The 9,772-nt window shown below is 45.3% G+C and overlaps 1 long non-coding RNA gene across 1 annotated transcript; it reads right to left on the reverse strand.

Moving 5' to 3' along the window:
• Window positions 1–1,844: 1,844 nt before the first annotated feature.
• LOC123385207 lies at window positions 1,845–4,728 on the reverse strand. The gene is made up of 2 exons (XR_006597403.1): window positions 4,576–4,728; window positions 1,845–2,181 (listed from the first exon to the last, which is right to left on the reverse strand). It is a non-coding gene; the product is annotated as an uncharacterized LOC123385207 (long non-coding RNA).
• Between the last annotated feature and the right edge of the window lie 5,044 nt (window positions 4,729–9,772).

The following is a 9,772-nucleotide window of genomic DNA, read 5'->3' on the forward strand; positions in this document are numbered from 1 at the left end:
GACCACAGAAGATACAGTGCATGGAATGTGCTCTGTGGGTTCTAAGCTGGTTTCTAAATGCCAGACAGTTATTATTACCATTATTATTTTCTGCCAACTAACTTCACTGCAATGGTCTGCACACAGCTCTATACCAACGAAATCCTTAACACGGAAGCATCTTAAGCCATTTTGCAGGAAGAAGGACACAAAATGTTTATGCTCTACCTTGACTTCATCATTATTCTTTTTTGTTTGTTGGTTTATTTGGGGTTTTTTTGGAGGGGTTAGGGACAGAGTGAGAGGGAGACACAGAATCCGAAGCAGGCTCCAGGCTCTGAGCTGTCAGCACAGAACCCAACATGGGGCTCGAACTCAAGAACCATGAGATCATGACCTGAGCCCAAGTTGGACGCTTCTTAACCGACTGAGCCACCCAGGCGCCCCTCATTTCATCATTATTCTTACGGTGTTTGTTTCATTCCATGTTTCCAACAAGCTTTAAGCTATTTGCAAGTTCTTTATGTGTTCGTCCAAAACTAAGTTGAAAAGTTCGCAGTGGAAGCCATGTGAAGCCACAGCAAGGCACCAGACACAGAGCAGGGTCTCTCAGAAAGGCAAGTGCCTTGTGCGAATAAGAATCCAGAATGTGTGCTCCATTCTCCTTGGGGGCTTTCTCAGCAACCGTTCTGCCTCTGAAGCAACTTAGGAGCCCCGAAAGAAAAACACCACATGCAGTAGCCAACCTCCCACTCCCATCGTTCCTTCAGCTCTGCCTTAAGCAAGTCACAATAATATTTGGAATTGGCAAAGCGACTTCTTTCCAGGGCGTTCACAGCGCTAATACATTCCCTCATTAATGCACACAGCATTCCTGTGGAGGAGGTGGGTGGCAAGCGATTTCAAATCCTTTTCTTCTCTACCTACCAAAGAGTCTTTGCTTTCAATAGCTGACACAAACGAGCGAACCATTTTGGTTATAAGATTATGATTCGCCCATCGCCCCCCATTAACACTATTAAAACAACCTTTGTCCTTCTTAAAATCTGTGCAGCCAAGTGTGTGCAGAGTTTAAAAAGAACATAAAGACTGCCCCAGACATCTGTGTGTGAGACCAGGCATTAGATACGATGTCCTTTGTCTGGCTTTGGAAAACTCCCATAGGACAAATAGGATTAGACGTGACACTTCCCTTTCCCTGGCAGCCTCCTGAGCCTCACCCCTTTCCACAACCTTTTATCCTCATACACAGCCCTCTAGATCTCTGTCCTCACCATCATGGCAGACATCCAGAAACCATTCCATCTCCCTCACCCTCCTGTCCCACCCAGGCAAGGATAAATTGCTTCCATTCTATAAGAGAGCACAAACAAGTCAGAAGTCCGAGCACCACGCCCGGGGCATCCCTAGGCTCCCCATTTGTTTTTCTTATAAGTTTATTTATTTATTTTGAGAGAGAGAGAGCATGAGAGAGGGAGGGGCAGAGAGAGGGAGAGACAGAATCCCCAACACGGGGCTCTATCCTACGAACCGTGGGATCGTGACCTGAGCCGAAACCAAGAGTTGGTCGCTTAACCTACTGAACCGCACAGGCGCCCCAAGGCTCCCCATTTCCTCATCCAGGCTGGAGGCCCAGAGCCTTCACACTGCTTCTCCTAGAATCTCCCCCATGACAACACATCTGGGCCACACTTAGAGCAAGTGCAACACCGCATTGTTCTGGGCTTTTTCTGAATCCTCCATCGCGTCTACTCTGCTAAGTGCATGGATTCACTAATGGATAGTTGAAGGTTCACTACATGGCAGAATAGAAGGGGGGATAGGAACGAGCATTTCCAAGTGCCCACTTTATGCCAAGTGCTGGGTCAAGTAATATAATATCGTTTCATTGTCACAACAGCCTATGAAGGAGACGGTCACATCCCTGCTTTGTGTCTCGCTCACCAGGATCGCAGTGGCTTAACACATGAAGGGTTTAGCTCTCGCCTTGGAAGCATATCAATCACGCCTCCGCTCCATGTGGTCACCCGGGTGATGGAGGCACTGCCGTGTTGTGACTGCACTTTGTGGATCCCAGGGCTGTCTTGGCCAACACAGCAGAAGAAAGCCTGGAGCGTCATGCACCGGCTTTTCGTTGCTTTAGTAGAGTCGCTTGTGGTCACATTCCACTGGCCACATACTCACATGGCCACATCTAACTCGCTGCGAGGGGACAGGGAGACGCACGAAAACAGATGGAATGTACTGTGAGTGGCTGTGGTCATGCCAGTGTAGTAGACATGTAAATGTCAATAGCTGTGCTTCTATTTCCTTTAAATGCACATGTCACGTTATTAATGGTGCATAAAACCCCACCGCATGACTGTCCCACACCTGATTCATGGGGGCCTCTGTCTTGGGACTTCTAACTTGTTTTCATCAATTAATATCTTTTGAGCACTTATTATGTGCAAGGGCACCGTGGGTGGGGGACCAAGAGGGTATTTACAGATTCAGGGAGGAGGTCAGAGACATTCAGAAATAAATGTCATTTTAAAAAGGAGGCAGATTCAGATGGATGGGAGAAAAAAAAAACTACCAAGCACTTGGGGACTGCAGAGGAAGCAATCATGTCCTGTCGAGGCACTGGGAAAGGACTTGGAAGGGATTTCTCCATTTCATTTAAAGACTAAAGACATTAAAGATTAATAAGTATTTCCTAACAGGTAAAGGATGGGATGGGGAGGGGTGTGTGTGGGCGGGGGGGGGGGGGGGGGAGCGGTGGCATGAAGGCCCTCAGCCAGTAAAGCTCAGAAGTTGTTCAGAACATAGTAAGCCCTCTGCTGTGTGGCTGAGGCAAGGGCGCAGGACAGGAAGGCTGGAGAGATGAGGCCGGAAAATATGTTGGATTCAGACAGAACAGGAGGGTCATGAGCACCATGCTTGGAAGTGTGGATATTCTGGGAAAATGGGGAGCCACCCACAGAGGGTCTCTGCACACAGGGATGCTATGGTGAGATCTATCTAGACTCTCTTAGAGACAGTCCCCATCAGAGTATTAACTGATGATTTTTTTTTTCCCTTTTCCTCCCTTTGGGAATTCCTAGTCTTCGTGAACATATTTATTTTGCTTCTATCCTGGGGTTTGTAATCAAACATGAATTTAATCTGCCTAAGCACACATACCACAGAGGCAAAGTTTCTATTTTATCCAAAGAAGTCTGTAATCAGGCATTCACACTCCTTCAGCTTTTCTGGGTGTTTTCTCTCCCCCCACCATCCTCTTTGAAATAAACATTCTTGTAAAATATTGCAACTTCAGAATAAAGATCAAGGAACAGAATTGCATGCCGTAGTTTGGTTCTATCATACTGAATTTAGTTGTACTGAATTTGGGCTCCCTATTAGGACTAAAGGCCAGTTTACCATCTACTTGCTGTGTGCTTTTGCCAAGTTACTTGGCATCTCTGCGCTTTAGTTTCTTGATTTAGTAAGAAACACTATTTACCGATTATTTGTTCCAAATTTTGATGTAATACCTTGTAGAGGCTGGGAAATGTACCAGTCATAGATGACCTTAATAAATGTGTTTTATCCCTTTCCGAAGAAAGGAGGCAGGGAAGGAAAGGCTTGAATAGAAATGGCATACATTGCATACCAGCACGTCTGCTTGAGTTTGCACGTGTGCTGTGTCTTTTCTGACATGACTCCCACAAGGCAGCTGTTCTACAGGGAACAAGCCCAGGGTCACCCCCGTAACTTGCAAAATGGCATTCAGCTGGTGAGTGGCAGACTCAAGCTCGAAGGGCACAGACTTTTGGATCTCAAGCCCAAACCTATCCCACACGGAGGGAGGAGCTGGGAGCAGAAGCTCGCATTTGCCACAGTGTTCTTTGCAAAGCCATGGCTGAGCCTCTTGGTCTCCATTTGTGGTAGGAATGAGTAATTTTTTGGCTCTCCCGGCATACTTTTCTCTATCACATTCGGCTGTGATGGATCAATCCCACAGTTTGGGGTTCCAGGACACCTCCCCAGCCTCCAGATGCCCCTCGCCCACCAGGCCAGATTCATTGCTTTCACTGATGTCAGTGTCTCTGGAGGATTCCTCTGAATCACCGTTTGGTCACTCCCTCTTAATTGCTGACAATTACCGAATTCACGGTCCTACAATAAGCAAGGAAAAGGGTACCATTTTCGACGACATGTGTGTTTAGTGTTGCTGGCAGCTTTGTAAACTTATTAGTGCTCTGCATACCATATAATTAAGATCGAATTATCCGAGAGTTTAAAATAGTGCCTGCTGCTGTTGTGCTGCTGAAAATGGTAAGGAAAAAATATTTGCCTTTTTTTTTTTTTTAACATATGCAGCTCACCTCTCCGACCGCCCCTCCCCCCCCCCCCTTTTTCTCTGAAATTCTCATTCTCAAAAGGGGCCACGGGGCTGAGATCACCTGGATGGAGAGAGAGGCCTCACTAGGCTCAAACACTCTGCTTTCAAAATGTTGCCACATCAGAAGCACGAGGGTACACTCTAAGACATCTGCCATGGCACCTTCTAGAAGGGGCCTGCAGTGCCAGGCAGGTGAGAGTAAACAGGAGGCCAGAAGGGGAACTCACCCGATGGCTGGGGCTCAGATGCTAGTGTCTTGGTGAGACGGGACCACAAATGGCTCGAGGCTGATACTTCAGGAGGAGAGTACCCAGTTGTGTAAGTTATCAACACCTGGAGCCACGAATAAGCAGATGAACCCAAGAATACATGCGGTGTGGGAGCCTAGAGGAAAAAATGGGACAGAAAGGGGTAATCCAGGCACACATCTGAAGCACTCACTTCAAGGCATGGTTTTGGGCTCCTCCCTGTCTATACTGGGCTGAAAGCCTAGTGTGGGGGAGGCAGAACAGAAAGGCAAGGAAGATATGCTAGCACGGTCATCAATGAACACCTGCAGGCAGTGGTTGCCCGGGGTGCATGGGTGACGGGGAGAGCAGGAAGTGTCTCTAGGGATGTGGAGCCAAAGGGCATCTTGAAGACTCCTGGGAGCTAGCCAGACAGAGGGGAAAGGGCATCCCAGGGAGAGAGAACAACATGAGCAAAGCCTAAGAGGCAGCAGAGAGCAGATCGGCTAAATGTGAGGACTTCCCTGGCCCCCAAAACAAAGGTAAAAATGCTAACTGATTTTCAGGAGAGAAATGGCAGCAGATTTCTCTTAAAAAACAACAACTCATACTTGTAATTGAATGACTTGAAGGGTGAGAGCAAAGATCAGTGAGAACAGTGATTTTCTAAGTGTGGTACTCACTGAGAGCACCACAGAACTTGCTAGAAATACCACTTCCCAGACCTGATGAATCAGATATTCTGCGATGGAGCCCAGCCCTCCAAGTTTTAGCAAGCCATCCAGGTAATACTGATGCACTCTAAAGATCTAAAGGAGGCCACTGCAGTAAACCAAGTGAATAAGGATCCAGGTGAACAACGGACCAAGGCAGTGGTGGTAAGAATGCAGAAAGGCAGCAGATTAAGAAGATATGTGGGTGGAATCCCTTTGTACCTCTCTCATTAGAATTTCCTACTTTCCACTATGTCTTTTCCCCTCCCGCTGTGCTTTGTGTCCCTAAGTGTCTTGAGGGCAGAGACCCCATCTCCCCCCAGACTCTTGTAGCCCCCTGCACGGTCCCTCAAACACAAGTGAAGTTCAGGTGAGGGTAGACCAAGCAATACTGCATTCTGTCATGACCAGTCCTAGGACCCAGGGGTGGGACTGACCCTGTGAAGGGCCTACAGAGCCCTCGCAGGGGCGGGGAAGCCTCAGGGGGGTGCAGCTATGTTCACAACAACCCAGACCTCCCATGGCAGCTAGCAAAAGAGGCAGAGAAGACCGAGAGAAGTGGGAAAGAGAAGAGGCACTGAAGAAGAAGAGATGAAATGGAGGGAGGCAGGGAGGCTTTGGGAAGGAGGAAGAGAAGAGGGAAGAGAAAGAGGAGTTGGGAAGGTAGATGGATTTGAACATTAGCTCCTCTCCCTCCTCCAATCCCAGCACTCCCAGCTCTGGCTGGAGTCATTCCCACCACTCCAGGTGTTGCCTGTGCTGTTCTTAGTGGGAGTGACCCCTCCTCATGCCTCCACACCTGCGGGATGCTGCTGTACGTCAACAGGCCCCACCTGCACACTCTGGGATGCGGGCACCAGCCTGGTGTGATGGAACCTCTTCCTTCCTGCATCTTCTCTGCCTATTATACACAGCCTCATGGTCTATGATGCTGTCTTAACAACGTTTTAGGAAGACACTATGTCGTTGTGGTGAGGAACATGGCCTTAAAGTTGTGAGTTCACATCCTTGCTCTGCCACCTATTGGCACCTAGAATAAGGTCTCCCATATGGTGGTGTGTAAATGAATAAGTGTATCAGTTCATGGCTGAGTATTAGTTGTGAAAACTGGAGCAAGTGGATCATTCTGAGTCTTAGTTTTCTCACCTGTGAAATGGGAATAATAATAGTGCCTATTACAAAGGGTAATGAAGGGTATTACAAAGGGTAATGAATTACAAAGGGAGAATGAAGTGAGTGTGTCAGGTGTGTATCAGGGGCCAGTTACTCTCAGGTGGTGGAGAGGACTTGCTTCCCTGGGGGTGGGGTGGAATAGCACTTCCATCACCCACTGCAGCATTGCTTCTCAGCGTGAGGTCAGAACCACCTTCCTCCAAACCATCTGGGACAGGGCCAGAAAAGGGGATTTCTTGGCCCTACTCCAAACCTACTAAAAAGCAATCTTGAGACATGAAGCCTAGAACCCTGAGTTTCTATAAGCCCCCAAAGTGATTGTCAACCCATGCTAATGTCAACCCATGCGAATGAACAGAACAGTTCACACTTGAGGACCTCAGACTTTAGGGTGGACCTTTCTAGAGCCTAATTTACGATATAATGAAAGACCACATGTTCTATAATGGAGTAACGGATGTGTCATCATAATACCTGGCATCCGAATCCCTCTTGGAAAAGGAACTGTTGTTGATAAGTCTGTTGGCACTGGACACTGGGCATGGGTTAGCCTTGCTGAGGCCAGAAAAAGAAATTCCTGAACTTTTTAAAATTTAAAACGAGTAAGAGAAAAAGAATATAGGGGCGCCTGGGTGGCTCAGTTGGTTAAGCATCTGACTTCGGCTCAGGTCATGGTCTCACAGTTTGCAGGTTCAAGCCCCACATTGGGCTCTGTGTTGACAGCTCAGACCCTGAAGCCTGCTTTGGATTCTGTGCCTCCCTCTCTCTCTGTTCCTCCCCTACTCTCTCTCTCTCTCTCAAAAGTAAATAAACTTAAACTTTTTTCAAGAGAAAAAGAATATAAGAAGAGTGGGCTGAGCTACAGAGAAACAGAGAGGGAGGCTGGAACCATGGCCTGGAAATAATTTCAGGACTTCTGGGAAATTGGACTATATAAACTTAGATTTCACATTATCTGCATTCTTGCAACTTAAAAAGCCCAGCCTTCCTTAACCCATGGCAAAGGGTTCTATGTCTGCCATGCTAAGTGCAAGTATATTTGTAGCTTTTCCCCAACAAAGACCTATGTAGGTAAATGGCATGATCTTTATTCAGGGTTTGTTCATTGACTTCCCTTTCTTCCTCCTCCTTCCGTCTGCCAAATTCACTTGTCCCCTTAGTTCAGTGATATTGGTCAAACCCATCCCATCTCCGTTCCCACTGGTGTCACTCTATTTCAGAACTTTGCCACTCATCATTTCCATGCTTGTCTCTGTCTGAAATGTCTCCTATCACAGGATCAAGCCAGCCCTCCTACCGCTGCCAAAGTTAACTTTCTAATGAAGTGGTAATGGTGAGAAACAGTATAACATGGAAACCAAAAGTATAGGGAACAAATTCTTTTTTTTATTTTTTATTTCTAAAGTTTTAATTTAAATCCCAGTTAACATACAATGTTGTATTAGTTTCAGGTGTACAATATAGTGATTCAACACTTCCCTACAAGGCCCATTGCTCATCACAGGTGCACTCCTTAATCTCCATCACCTATTTCACCCATCACCCTCCACCAACCTACCCTGCCTCTGGTAACCATCAGTTTGTTCTCTGTAGTTGAGAGCCTGTTTCTTGGTTTGTCTCTCTCTCTTTCTCTCTTTGCTCTTTTGTTTTGTTTCTTAAATTCCACATATGAATGAGATCATATGGTATTTGTCTTTCTCTGACTGACTTATTTTGCTTAGCATAATACTCTCTAGCTCCCTCCACATTGTTGGAAATGGCAAGATTTCATTCTTTTTTATGCCTGAGTAATATTCCATTGTCTGTATATACCACATCTTCTTTATCTATTCACCAATCGATGGACATTTGAGCTGTTTCCATAATGTAGTTATTGTAGATAATGCTGCTATAAACACCAGAGTGCATGGATCCCTTTGAATTAATATTTTTGTATTCTTTAGGTAAATACCTAGTAGTGCAATTGCTGGATCATAGGGTAGTTCTATTTCTAACTCTTTGAGAAACCTCTATACTGTTTTCCTCAGTAGTTGCCCCCATTTGCATCCCCACCAGCAGTGCAAGAGGGTCCTGAGAGCAAATTCTAAATCCCCCTTTCTATGAGCTGTGCCTTTGGGTTGGGTAACCTCTCTTGCCTTAGATTCTCCATCTGTTAAATGTGGATAATAATAGTGTCTACCTTTTGGGATTGTCATGAGGAGTATGAATTACCATGTGCAAAGCATCTTATTCCATTGCCTAAAAAGACCATGTAGGCAATTTATGGAATTAGATAAAGCTCTTACTTTAATTAGAATTCTTCATGATATTCAGAGTCCTTAGCATTTAGGCTGTCAATCTACATTTCCCCCCTCATCTCTCTTTCTACTGTACTCAACCTAAACTCCAACCATTTCGAGTTATTTAAGCTCCTAAAATATGCTACGCACCTTCTAACTTCTGTGATGTTATGCTGACTCTTTCATTTTTATTGAATGTTCTCCAGTGCCAGCTCTTCTCTTTCCTTTGTTGGGGGGGGGGGGAGGGGAAGGGTGCTCTTCCAGTTTTCTATCTACTGTTTAGAGAGCTCCCTGAAAGACTCAAATACACACACACACACACACACACACACACACACACCCTTCTGCATCAAGATTGCCTTGTTTATTTTTGGCCTTTTGCATTTTCATAAAAATTTAAAAATGCATTTATTAAGTTTTACACACACACACACACACACACACACATCTTGCTGGACTTTTAATTGGAACTACATTAAATGTCAAATCTTTCCAACAACATGGTATATCCTTCCATTTATATAGGTATTGTTACAATTTCTCAATAAATTTTTGTAGTTGTTCATGTAGAGGCCTGCTTATTTGTTGATAGTTTTTGGTACCATTGGTAGTGATATTTAGATATTTTGATTTTATTGTTTGTTGCTAACATATAGAAATAGAGTTGATTTTTATATATTGATCCTATTTTCAGTAGCCTTGTGAAATTTACTTATAATGAAATCATGTTGTCTGCAAATAATGATAGTTTTCTTTCTTTTTTCTTAAGATTTTTAAAAAAGTAATCTCTATACCCAAAGTGGGGCCCAAACTCACAACCCTGAGATCAAGGGTCCCATGCTCTACTGACTGAGCCAGCTAGGCACCCCAATAGTTTTCTTTCTTCCTTTCCACTTCTTGTGCGTTCCCCTGCCCCCTTGCCTTAGGATTGCCAGGACAACATTGAGTGGAAGTAATAATAGTAGATAATCTCAATTTGTTCCTCATTTGGTAGGGGGAAGTTTTATAAAAAGCGGGAGGACTTATGCCACC

Source organism: Felis catus, chromosome B1 (assembly GCF_018350175.1).
Source record: "Felis catus isolate Fca126 chromosome B1, F.catus_Fca126_mat1.0, whole genome shotgun sequence".
In the NCBI taxonomy this organism is placed as follows: Eukaryota; Metazoa; Chordata; class Mammalia; order Carnivora; family Felidae; genus Felis; species Felis catus.